The 12178-nt window shown below is 43.0% G+C and overlaps 1 long non-coding RNA gene across 2 annotated transcripts in view; it reads right to left on the bottom strand.

Moving 5' to 3' along the window:
- Window positions 1-12178, bottom strand: part of LOC103879094 — a 122997-nt gene that overhangs the window by 43541 nt on the left and 67278 nt on the right. The window lies entirely within an intron of this gene.

The raw sequence follows: 12178 nt of genomic DNA, 5'->3' as shown, positions 1-12178 counted from the left end.
AGCTACTCGGGAGACTGAGGCAGTAGAATCGCTTGAACCCATGAGGCAGAGGTTGCAGTGAGCCGAGATCGCATCATTGCACTCCAGCCTGGACAACAACAGTGAAACTCCGTGTTAAAAAAAAAAAAAAAGGCCGGGTGTGGTGGCTCACGCCTGCAATCCCAACACTTTGGGAGGCTGAGGCAGGCAGATCACGAGGTCAGGAGATGGAGACCATCCTGGCTAACACCGGGAAGCCCAGTCTCTACTAAAAATACAAAAAAAAAAAAATTAGCCGGGCGTGGTGGCGGCGCCTGTAGTACCTGCTACTTGGGAGGCTGAGGCAGGAGAATGGCAGGAACCCAGGAGGCGGGAGTGGAGATCGTGCCACCGCACTCCAGCCTGGGCGACACAGCGAGATTCCATCTCAAAAAAAAAAAAAAAAAAAGATACGTAAAACCTGTTTTATTTAAGACCATAAATATGCCTAATCTTGTTATTCCTGGGAAAAGAAAATTCTTAAAGAGGATCCACTCTAGGCTTCTGGAGCTCTGGGGTCCACAGTTGTGTATGAGGGTGGTGGGGGCGTGCTCAGAGTCCCAGCATTAACACACAGGGCCTTCCCAGGCCCTGGCTTTATGGAAATATTGTGGGAAAAGAAGTTAAATTATCTATCTAATAAGGCATGTAAAACGTGATGTACACAATGAAATGAAAGCAGATACATGATTAAATATATTCATCTGAAATTTTAAGCTAAAAGTTGCAACATAACGAATGTCATTTGTTGAAAGCTGCTGTGGGACTGGCTCCTTCTCCATTGCTTTCAGGAAGATGTGGGAGCATCAGTATATGTTAGTGCAAAAGGCAGATTCCAGGGGCGGGCCAGATTTGGGGAAACTGCCCCAAGGATTCCGAGGAAACAGCTCTAGTTACAGTGCGCTTAGGAGCAGGACTCGCTTGGGCTTAATTTAGGCTAGTGGAAATGTCTAGGAATCTTCTCTTATGTTGGGGGGTGGGGGCTTCATTTGATGAATGTGACAACTGAAGTCACATGACTTGCTCAAAATCATATTCTGACACCTGTTAAAATAGTAAAGAAGACTTTACTCAGGACTGCTTTGATAGGCATCAAGACCACTGCAACAGGGCAGAGGGATGGGGGCTCAACTCCTAATACAGCAAAGACAGCTGAGGATTTACAGCCAATGAGCAGTGTGAGGGGTCACTGCGCGGAAAATTACCAAGGGGGAATGTCAAAAGTCAGGGACTTTTGCTGAACTGACTTGAAATAATGATCGGCTCTCAAGGTGGAGTTGAGGAATCCGATGGGATGTGGAGGTGATCAGATAGCCAGAGTCAGGGAATTCTGTCTGAACTGGCTTGGCGGGATGCAGGCACCAACTGGGCTAGGCAGGTCAAAGGCAGGACCTGAAGACAATGCCTTGTCAAAAAGAGGGCGTGGGGGAGCCTGTCTAATGTTTGGTTAAAGAGAAAGGCCATTTTAGTTCCCCTTGTTGTTCATGAAAGAAGAGTGATTCTTCTGTCTAAACAATCTAAGTTCATTTCTTGTTGGTTGTCTTGTTCATTAAGGACCAGCCGAACCATCTGTTGAGACTTGGTATAGAGAATATTTGCTGGATGGTTCAATAAGTCAGACATTTTTGAAAAATGAAAAGAAAAACAAAGATGCATGGGTAGAACAGACTGTAAACTCGGTTTCTGAGTCTAGATGTCGGGCTTGCAGTATCTTCGGGTGGCAGAATGAGGACGGCAGTGACCCTCCAGTGGCTTTCCTGGCTTTCAGTTTGAATGTCCTTGGTGATGTCATAGACTCCAGTGTCCTGGAGCAGAGTGTGGAAGATACAATGTGCCAAATGGCTGACTTTAGTTTGCAAGGAGGTGAAAAATAGCTCAAAGACAATGAACACATCTAGAAACTGATAACCCATAAGGGTGTGCTGTAGTTTTCTATTGAAGCATAAAATATTTCTCTACAGTGCCGCTCCCTTTTTGATTCAAGATAACCAAAGTAAGATTGTTCTCATTTGTAAAATGTCTGGTTTCATTAGATTTGGCTTGATTATTTACATAAATGCAAAAAATGATAATTGATGACATGAGGCTTTTTTTTGGCCCATTAATTTTTTAAAGTCAGGTTTAATAGGATACCATTTACATAAAATAAAATTCACCCTTTTTGTAAATTTATTGTGATTTGAAAATACTAAAATTCATGATACGAATTTGTGGTAAGAGAAGTGTTTTATGTGGAATTGGCAGTTATTTAGTTGATATTAGGAGAAATAATACTTAATATTAGAACATGGTTTTTTTATTATACTTTAAATTTTGGGATACATGTGCAGAACATGCGGGTTTGTTACATAGGTATACATGTGCCATGGTGGTTTGCTGCACCCATCAACCCGTCATCTACATTAGGTATTTCTCCTAATGCTATCCCTCCCCTAACCCCCAGCCCCTGACAGGACCTGGTGTGGGACGTTCACCTCCCTGTATCCATGTGTTTTCATTGTTCAGCTCCCACTTATGAGTGAGAGCATGTAGTGTTTGATATTCTGTTCCTGTGTTAGTTTGCTGAGAATGATGGTTTCCAGCTTCATCCATGTCCCTGCAAAGGACAAGGACTCATCCTTTTTTTATGGCTGCATAGTATTCCATTGGGTATATATGCCATATTTACTTTATCCAGTGTATCATTGATGGGCATTTGGGTTGGTTCCAATCTTTGCTATTGTGAACAGAGCTGCAATAAACATACATGTGGTTGTGTCTTTATAGTAGAATGATTTATAATCCTCTGGGTACATACCCAGTAATGGGATTGCTGGGTCAAATTGCATTTCTTGCTCTAGATCCTTGAGGAATCACCACACTGTCTTCCACAATGGTTGAACTAATTTACACTCCCACCAACAGTGTAAAAGTGTTCCTATTTCTCTGTATCCTCTCCAGCATCTGTTGTTTCCTGACTTTTTGATGATTACCATTCTAACTGGCGTGAGATGGTATCTCATTGTGGTTTTGATTTGCATTTCTGTAATGGCCAGTGATGAGCTTTTTTTCATATGTTTGTTGGCCACATATATATCTTCTTTTGAGAAGTGTCTGTTTATATCCTTTGTCCACTTTTGGATGAGGTTGTTTTTTTTTCTTATAAATTTGTTTAAGTTCCTTGTAGATTCAGGATAGCAGCCCTTTGTCAGATGGATAGACTGCAAAAATTTTCTCCCATTCTGTAGGTTGCCTGTTCACTCTGATGATAGTTTCTTTTGTTGTGCAGAAGCTCTTTAGTTTAATTAGACTCCATCTGTCTATTTTGGCTTTTGTTGCCATTGCTTTTGGTGTTGTAGTCATGAAGTCTTTGCTCATGCCTATGTCCTAAATGGTATTGCCTAGGTATTCTAGGATTTTTATGGTTTTAGGTCTTACATTTAAGTCTTTAATCCATCTTGAGTTAATGTTTGTATAAGGTGTAGGGAAGGGGTCCAGTTTCAGTTTTCTGCAAATGGCTTGTCAGTTTTCCCAATACAATTTATTAAATAGGGAATCCTTTCCCCACTGCTTGTTTTTGTCAGGTTTGTCAAAGATCAGATGGTTGTAGATGTGTGGTGTCATTTCTGAGGCCTCTGTTCTGTTCCATTGGTTTATATATCTGTTTTGGTACCAGTACCATGCTGTTTTGGCTACTGTAGACTTGTAGTATAGTTTAAAGTCTGGTAGTGTGATGCCTCCAGCTTTGTTATTTTTGCTTAGGATTGTCTTGGCTATATGGGCTCTTTTTTGGTTTCATATGAAATTTCAAGTAGTTTTTTCTAATTATTTGAAGAAAATCAGTGGTAGCTTGATGAGGATAGCATTGAATCTATAAATTACTTTGGGCAGTATGGCTATTTTCACAATATCGATTCTTCCTATCCATGAGCATGGAATGTTTTTCCATTTGTTTGTGTCCTCTCATATTTCCTTGAGCAGTGGTTTGTAGTTCTCCTTGAAGAGCTCCTTCACATCCCTTGTAAGTTGTATTCCTAGGTATTTTATTCTTTTTGTAGCAATTGTGAATGAGAGTTCACTCATGATTTAGCTCGCTATTATTGGTCTATAGAAATGCTTGTGATTTTTCCATATTGATTTTTTGTCCTGAGACTTTGCTGAAGTTGCTTATCAGCTTAAGTAGATTTTGGGCTGAGACGATGGGGTTTTCCAAATATGCAATCAAGTCATCTGCAAACAGGGACAATTTGACTTCCTCTCTTCCTATTTGAATACCCTTTGTTTCTTTCTCTTGCCTGATTGCCCTGGCCAGAACTTCCAATACTATTTTGAATAAGAGTGGTGAGAGAGGGCATCCTTGTCTTGTGCTGGGTTTCAAAAGGAATGCTTCCAGCTTTTGCCCATTCAGTATGATACCGGCTGTGGGTTTGTTATAAATAGCTGTTATTATTTTGAGATACGTTCCATCAATGCCTAGTTTATTGAGAATTTTTAGTATGAAGGGGTGTTGAATTTTATCAAAGGCCTTTTCTGCATCTATTGAGATAATCATGTGTTTTTTGTCATTGGTTCTCTTTATGTGATAGATTACATTTATTGATTTGCATATGTTGAACCAACCTTGCACCAACATCTACAGAACTCTCCACCCCAAAGCAACAGAATATACATTCTTCTCAGCACCATATCGCACTCAAAATTGACCACATAATTGGAAGTGAAACACTCCTCAGCAAATGCAAAAGAACCTAAATCATAACAGTCTTTCAGACCATAGTGCAATCGTATTAGAATTCAGGATTAAGAAACTCACCCAAAACTGCACAACTAAATGGAAACTAAACAGTCTGCTCCTGAATGACTACTGGGTAAATAACAAACTTAAGGCAGAAATGAATAAGTTCTTTGAAACCAATGAGAACAAAGACACAATGTACCGGAATCTCTGGGATGCTGCTAAAGCAGCATTTAGAGGGAAATTTATAGCACCAAATGCCCACAGGAGAAAGCAGGAAAGATCTGAAATTCACACCCTAACATTAAGATTAAAAGAACTAGAGAAGCAAGACAAACAAATTCAAAAGCTAGCAGAAGACAAGAAATAAAGATCAGAGTAGAGCTGAAGGAGATAGAGACACGAAAAACCGTCCAAAAAGTCAATGAATCCAGGAGCTGTTTTTTTGAAAAGATTAACAAAATAGACCACTAGCCAGACTAATAAAGAAGAAAAGAAAGGGGAATCAAATAGACATAATAAAAAAATGATAAAGGGAATATCACCACTGATCCCACAGAAACACATACTACCATCAGAGAATACTATAAACACCTCTACCCAAATAAACTAGAAAATCTAAAGAAGATGGATAAATATCTGGACATATACACCCTCCCAAGACTAAACCAGGAATAATTCGAATCCCTCAATAGACCAAAAACAAGTTCTGACATTGAGGCAGAAACTAATAGCCTACCAACCAAAAAAAAAGCCCAGGACCAGCTGAATTTTACCAGAGGTACAAAGAGGAGCTGGTACCATTGCTTTTGAAACTATTCCAAACAACAGAGATGTGAGTTTTTTAGAGTTTGCTTTGCTGAAACTTGTGACAAGGAATTTCAGATTAAACTTTTTTTTTTTTTTTTCCAGATGGAGTCTCACTCTGTCGCTCTGTTGCCCAGGCTAGAGTGCAGTGGTGCGATCTCAGCTCACTGCAACCTCCGCCTTCTGGGTTCAAGCGATTCTCCTGCCTCAGCCTCCCAAGTAGCTGGGATTACAGGCATCTGCCACCATGCCCAGCTAATTTTTTTTGTATTTTTAGTAGAGATGGAGTTTCACCATGTTGGCCAGGCTGGTCTCGAACTCCTGACCTCGTGATCTGCCCACCTCAGCCTCCTAAAGTGCTGGGATTATAGGCATAAGCCATCACGTCCGGCCCAGATTAAACTTTTAGAAAGCAACTGCAGGTTAGGAAGCCATGCTAAGAACTTGCTCTCAGACTTTATCGGCAATACCTATATATTTGGGTGAATTCCTCTCTTTTCTAGGTGCTAAGGTTCCTGGGCCTGCCAGATAATGACCTTCTTTACTCTTCTGAAAGGCTGGGAACTCCATAAGCAAGGTACCAGGCAGGTTTCCCGAGAGGGCTTTGTAAGCATTCTCTCCATAAAGTCAGCCTTCATTCCTTAGAACTGTCTGCTTGTATCTGATTCTGTGTATATCATTCTCAAATATGACATTCCAGTCAAAGCCTTTGTCATATGGCCAAAGTTTCCAATTATGTCTTGTTACAAGGGGAACAGATTCCTGTTGAACTTATGCAAATAACTATATAACCATGAAGATGAGTTTCTGAATTCTGGAGGGATTAGGTGGGAAGGCAAAGACAAATGCTTTATTTCTGTTTACAAAGGCATAATCACTAAATTGCATGGTATAGATTGTGAATTATAGGTAGCTTAACAGTTACAGATAGCTTAACAGAAAAGGAAAGAAATTTCTTAAATCCAACAGCAATATTCCAAACAAAAGCCATTATCATCATTTATTAGTTCATTCAGTCCCATGTAATTAATTCTTGTTCTGCTTGATCTGAGGTTAGCAATTTAGGAATCCATAGCTTCTCTACTAGATCTCTGGAAACTCTTCCCTTTTTTTTTTTTTTTTTTTTTTTTGAGACGGAGTCTCGCTCTGTCGCCAGGCTGGAATGCAGTGACGCGATCTCGGTTCACTGCAAGCTCCGCCTCCTGGGTTCATGCCATTCTCCTGCCTCAGCCTCCCAAGTAGCTGGGACTACAGGTGCCCACCACAACACCTGGTTAATTTTTTGTATTTTTTGTAGAGATGGGGTTTCACCGTGTTAGCCAGGATGGTCTCAATCTCCTGACCTCGTGATCCGCCTGCCTTGGCCTCCCAAAATGCTGGATTAGAGGTGGGAGCCACCGTGCCTGGCCTCTGGAAACTCTTAGTCTGGTAGTGTGGCTTCAAAGTCAATAAGGAATGCCATTAGGAGTCTGTTCCCAGAGTACCTGGGTTAGTTCTTTCCATGGGTCTCTGAGGCAGTCCCTGTTTGTTGAGGACGAGCACTTTGGCCTGTAGTTGATTACAGATGCTTCTGGAAAAGCATCACAGTAGAGAGTAAAACAAAAATGATGCAAAAGCCTTAAGATGGTTAAAAATCTAATGAAAGTTTGACAAGGAAATTTTGTTATTTCTGTGGCACGTGTGAACCCCCAAAATTTGAGATAGATCTCAGTTAATTTAGAAAGTTAATTTTGCCAAGGTTGAGGATGCGTCCATGACACAGCCTCTCAGGAAGTCCTGATGACATGTGCCCAAGGAGGTCAGGGCACAGGTTGGTTTTATACATTAAGGGAGACATGAGACATCCATCAATATATGTAAGAAATACATTGGTTTGGTCTGAAAAGATGGGACAACTTTAAGCAAAGGTAGGAAGACTGAAAGTGGGGAGGGAGCTTCCAGGTCACAGATAGGTGATACACAATTGGTTGCATTCTTTTGAGTTTCTGATTAAGCCGGAGGAGGCAAATCAGATATGCATCTATCTCAGTGAGCAGAGGAGTGACTTTGAACAGAATGGGAGGCAGGTTGGCCCTAAGCAGTTCCCAGCTTGAGTTTTCCTTAGCTATTTTGGGGGCCCAAGATCTTTCCCTTTTATATGTGTAACATTTTAAAACAGTAACTAGAATTACGATTAAAAATATTATACCAGGATATGTCATGGACAATGCAGGTATTGACACATTTTCTAGGAACTTCTTATAATTTCCAAAATATTTGTATTAATAATATTTACCCATTTGAATGTAACCTAGCAAAAGTTAGGTATCTTTTTTTATTTGATAATGTTTATCATTCAGTTCAACATATCAAATAAACTTAATAATTTTTAACATCACTCTATTTACAAGGTGAAAGAACAAATTTGGGAGGATTTTCCAGGGCTGTATGGGAAAACTCAAGGTCAATTGTAGATCAAGGTTTTGTTTAGAATTTGATTTGGGGAAGGCAAAATTGTCAAAAATGTCAAGAGGTTTGAACATTTGACTAAATAGGTTGTTAGGTTGGTGTGAAACAATGCTTAGCTACCTATTTTACCAAAGTGACTGAGGACTATGATTTTTATCTTACCCAAATTCCTATCTAAGGGGTCTAGGGATTCATGCCCTATAAACCATAAATTCTCATCAGATGGGTTATATTTGACCCTATATTGTGACTTACAATTCAATCTCACTCTGGCATAACATTATGAGATAAGGGAAAAAAGATTTAACCCCAAAATATATTTCCTTGCCATACCTTGAAATTGCTGTGCTAAATCTCTTGCAGGAAAAATCCACATTCTACAGAGAATCCCCTTTCCCTGTTTGTTTTCCTTCCTTCCTTCCCAGATCCAGGAGATAATTGTGAGAGCTAAAGAAAGAGGAAAGAAGCATGAAACGTGGCTTGGCAGTCAAAGACAGGTTTTCTTTAGTTAAAACCTGAGAGGCACCCCTGACCGATTGCAGTCAGGAGCACTTTCTCTTACAGGCTAAGAGTATATATTGGTTTTAGGGTGAGGGGGCTTATAACAAGCTTGGAATGTTTATGTGTGTGGAGAAGTTTATGGCAGGGTTGGAAGCTCTCTCATAGGAGGGGAGATTGGCATCTTCCTGGCTGGAGGGGGCTTATCTAGGGGCTAGCATGTCTCTGATGGGGGATGTTAGAAACAAGAGCTCACACAGTCACAAGGAAAACGAGCACTCAAAGGATTTCTCAGCAAGGCAAATTTACTTCTGCAGAAGGGTGCCGCTAACACTTTTGGCCACTGCAAGAACACACTGAACAAAGGAGGGAAGGCGGTTTTATCCCTAATGTGGTTAGTCCGTGCTTCTGTGTCCTGTCCCCATTGACTGGAGTAGGAGTGTACTATCTAAACTGACCTGATTGGCTACTGTTTAAAATTGCATATGGCTAATTAGGCGGAAAGGGAGAGGCTGTCTATTACAGTACAAGACATGTTTGGGCATGTCAGTGTGTCCAGAATTAGTGGGTTCTTGGTCTCACTGACTACAAGAATGAAGCCACGGACCCTCACGGTGAGTGTTAAAGTTCTTAAAGATGGTGTGTCTGGAGTTTGTTCCTTCTGATGTTTGGACGTGTTTGGAGTTTCTTCCTTCTGGTGGGTTCGTGTCCTCACTGGCTTCAGGAGTGAAGCTTCAGACCTTCGCGGTGAGTGTTACAGCTCTTAAGGTGGCGTGTCTGGAGTTGTTCGATCCTCCTGTCTGGAGTTGGTCATTCCTCCTGGTGGGTTCATGGTCTCAGTGGCCTCAGGAGTGAAGCTGCAGACCTTTGCGGTGAGTGTTACAGCTCATAAAGGCAGCGTGGACCCAAAGAGTGAGCAGCAGCAAGATGTTTTGCAAAGAGCGAAAGAACAAAGCTTCCACAGTGTAGAAGGGGACCTGAGCAGGTTGCCACTGCTGCCTCAGGCAGCCTGCTTTTATTCCCTTATCTGACCCCACCCACATCCTGCTGATTGGTCTGTTTTACAGAGAGCTGATTGGTCCATTTTACAGAGAGCTGATTGGTCCATTTTGACAGAGTGCTAATTGATGTGTTTGTAATCCCTGAGCTAGACACAGAGTGCTGATTGGTGCGTTTACAAACCTTTATCTAGACACAGAGTGCTAGACAGAAAAGTTCTCCAAGTCCCCACTAGGTTAGCTAGATACAGAGTACTGATTGGTGTATTTACAAACCTTGAGCTAGATCCAGGGTGCTGATTGGTGTATTTACAATCCCTCAGCTAGAAATAAAGGTTCTCCAAGTCCCCACTAGATTAGCTAGACACAGAGCACTGATTGGTGCGTTTACAAACCTTGATCTAGACACAGAGTGCTGATTGGTGTGTTTACAAACCTTGGGCTAGACACAGAGTGCTGATTGGTGCATTTACAGTCCTTTAGCTAGACACAGAGTGCTAGACAGAAAAGTTCTCCAAGTCCCCACTAGGTTAGCTAGATACAGAGTACTGATTGGTGTATTTACAAACCTTGAGCTAGACCCAGGGTGCTGACTGGTGTATTTACAATCCCTTAGCTAGACATAAAGGTTCTCTAAGTACCTACTAGACTCAGGAGCCCAGCTGGCTTCACCTAGTGGATCCTGCACCGGGGCTACAGGCAGAGCTATCTGCCAGTCCCGCGCCATGCGCCTGCATTCCTCAGCCCTTGGGCGGTCGATGGGCGCAGGAGGTGGTGCTCATTGGGGAGGCTCGGGCTGCACAGGAGCCCATGGGGTGGGGAGGGGGAGACTCGGGCATGGTGAGCTGCAGATCCCGAGCCCTGCCCTGCAGGGAGGCACCTGAGGCCTGGTGAGAATTCGAGTGTAGCACTGGTAGGCCGGCACTGCTGGGGGACCCGGCATATCCTCTGCAGCTGCTGGTCTGGGTGCTAAGCCCCTCACTGCTGGAGGCCAGCAGTGCTGGCTGGCTGCTCTGAGTGCAGGGCCCGCTGAGGCCATCCCTACCCGGAACTCACACTGGCCCTCAAGCGCCACGCACAGCCCCAGCTCCCGCCTGCGCCTCTCCCCCCACACCTCCCCGCAAGCAGAGGGAGCTGACTCTAGCCTTGGCCAGCCCAGAGAGGGGCTCCCACAGTGCCATGGTGGGCTGAAGGGCTCCTCAAGCACCACCAGAATGGAAGCTGAGCCTGAGGAGGCGCCGAGAGTGAGGGCTGCTAGCATGTTTTCACCTCTTAATTCCCCCTCTAAACAGGACACCCCAACTGCTGTTGGGAATTTGGCCGATGACTGCTCTAGCTACTTCCTGATGGATAGGGGCAATGAAGGCACCCTGCAGTTGTAGTGTCCTCCAGAGGGGAGCTCTCTAGGCCAGTGAAAGTGCCAGTGGGTCGGTCCAGGGGTCCTCAGTAGAAGTTGTTAGTTGGACTTATTTGGGGTTCCATTTGTAAGACCGTCTGTAGCTTGATGGCCTTGATTCTAGAGGAAACAAATTTGACAAGAAGTTTAAAAATACAGGGCCCAAAGGCGAGTAACAGCAAGATGGCTGCCACAGGACCTAGAAAGGGGAGAAGTCATGTTGCCCAACTCCAGAGGTTGATATAAGAGTTTGAAAGGCGTTGTCTGATTTCAGAAGCCTTTTCCTGTAAATGCCAGGTGGCATCTCGTACTATCCCTGACTGGTTAGTGTAAAAACAACACTCTTCCCCTAAGAAGGTGCAGAGTCCTCCTTTCTCAGCTGTGAGGAGGTCTAGGCCTCAGCAGTTTTGGAGAGTCACTACTGCTAAAGAGTCTATTTGGGATTGTAAAGTAAGGATAGAGTTCGTTATTTCTTGCAAACTGTCTGAGAAATCCTTTGAGAACGTGTGGTAGTAGGATAATGAAGTAGATAAACCAGCTATTCTGGTTCCTGTAGCAGTAGCCTAGTAACATTATAAGTAGGGGTATCAGTTGCATGACTGTGTGCTGACGGACTTGAGCTTTGAGGGGTACTGATAAGGTCTGATTTCCTGGGGCAATATTAATGTTGGGACTCAGAAAGACCAAGGTGCAGGTGCCTGTCCAGTTAGTGGGGAGGCAGATACAGGTCGATGCTCCACATAGGAAGAATATGCCTTGGCTAGGTAGACATTTAGAAATTTACCCTGGGGGCTTTTAAAGGAATAGGGTACACTGTTTTTTCTTTACTACTTCTATCTTTCTCTTTCTCTCTGACTTCATCTCTCTCTTTCTGATTCCCTCTTTGTCTCTCTCTTCCTCTCTCTTTCTTTGACTCCTTTTTGTCTCTCTGTTTCTTCCTCTCTCTCTCTCTCTGACTTTCTATCTCTTTCTCTTTCCTTTCTGCTGGTCTTTCCCTGCCTCTGTCTGCTGCTTATGCTACTGTTCTCCGTTCTCCTTCCCCTTTTTGATGGCTTTGGCAGTGTAAGACTGCCACCTCCCTCTCTTTCTGATTCCCTCTTTGTCTCTCTCTTCCTCTCTCTTTCTTTGACTCCTTTTTGTCTCTCTGTTTCTTCCTCTCTCTCTCTCTCTCTCTGACTTTCTATCTCTTTCTCTTTCCTTTCTGCTGGTCTTTCCCTGCCTCTGTCTGCTGCTTATGCTACTGTTCTCCGTTCTCCTTCCCCTTTTTGATGGCTTTGGCAGTGTAAGACTGCCACCTCC

This window comes from Papio anubis, chromosome 15 (genome assembly GCF_008728515.1).
Source record: "Papio anubis isolate 15944 chromosome 15, Panubis1.0, whole genome shotgun sequence".
Lineage (NCBI taxonomy): Eukaryota > Metazoa > Chordata > Mammalia > Primates > Cercopithecidae > Papio > Papio anubis.
This window is presented reverse-complemented; position numbering and strand designations above follow the sequence as displayed.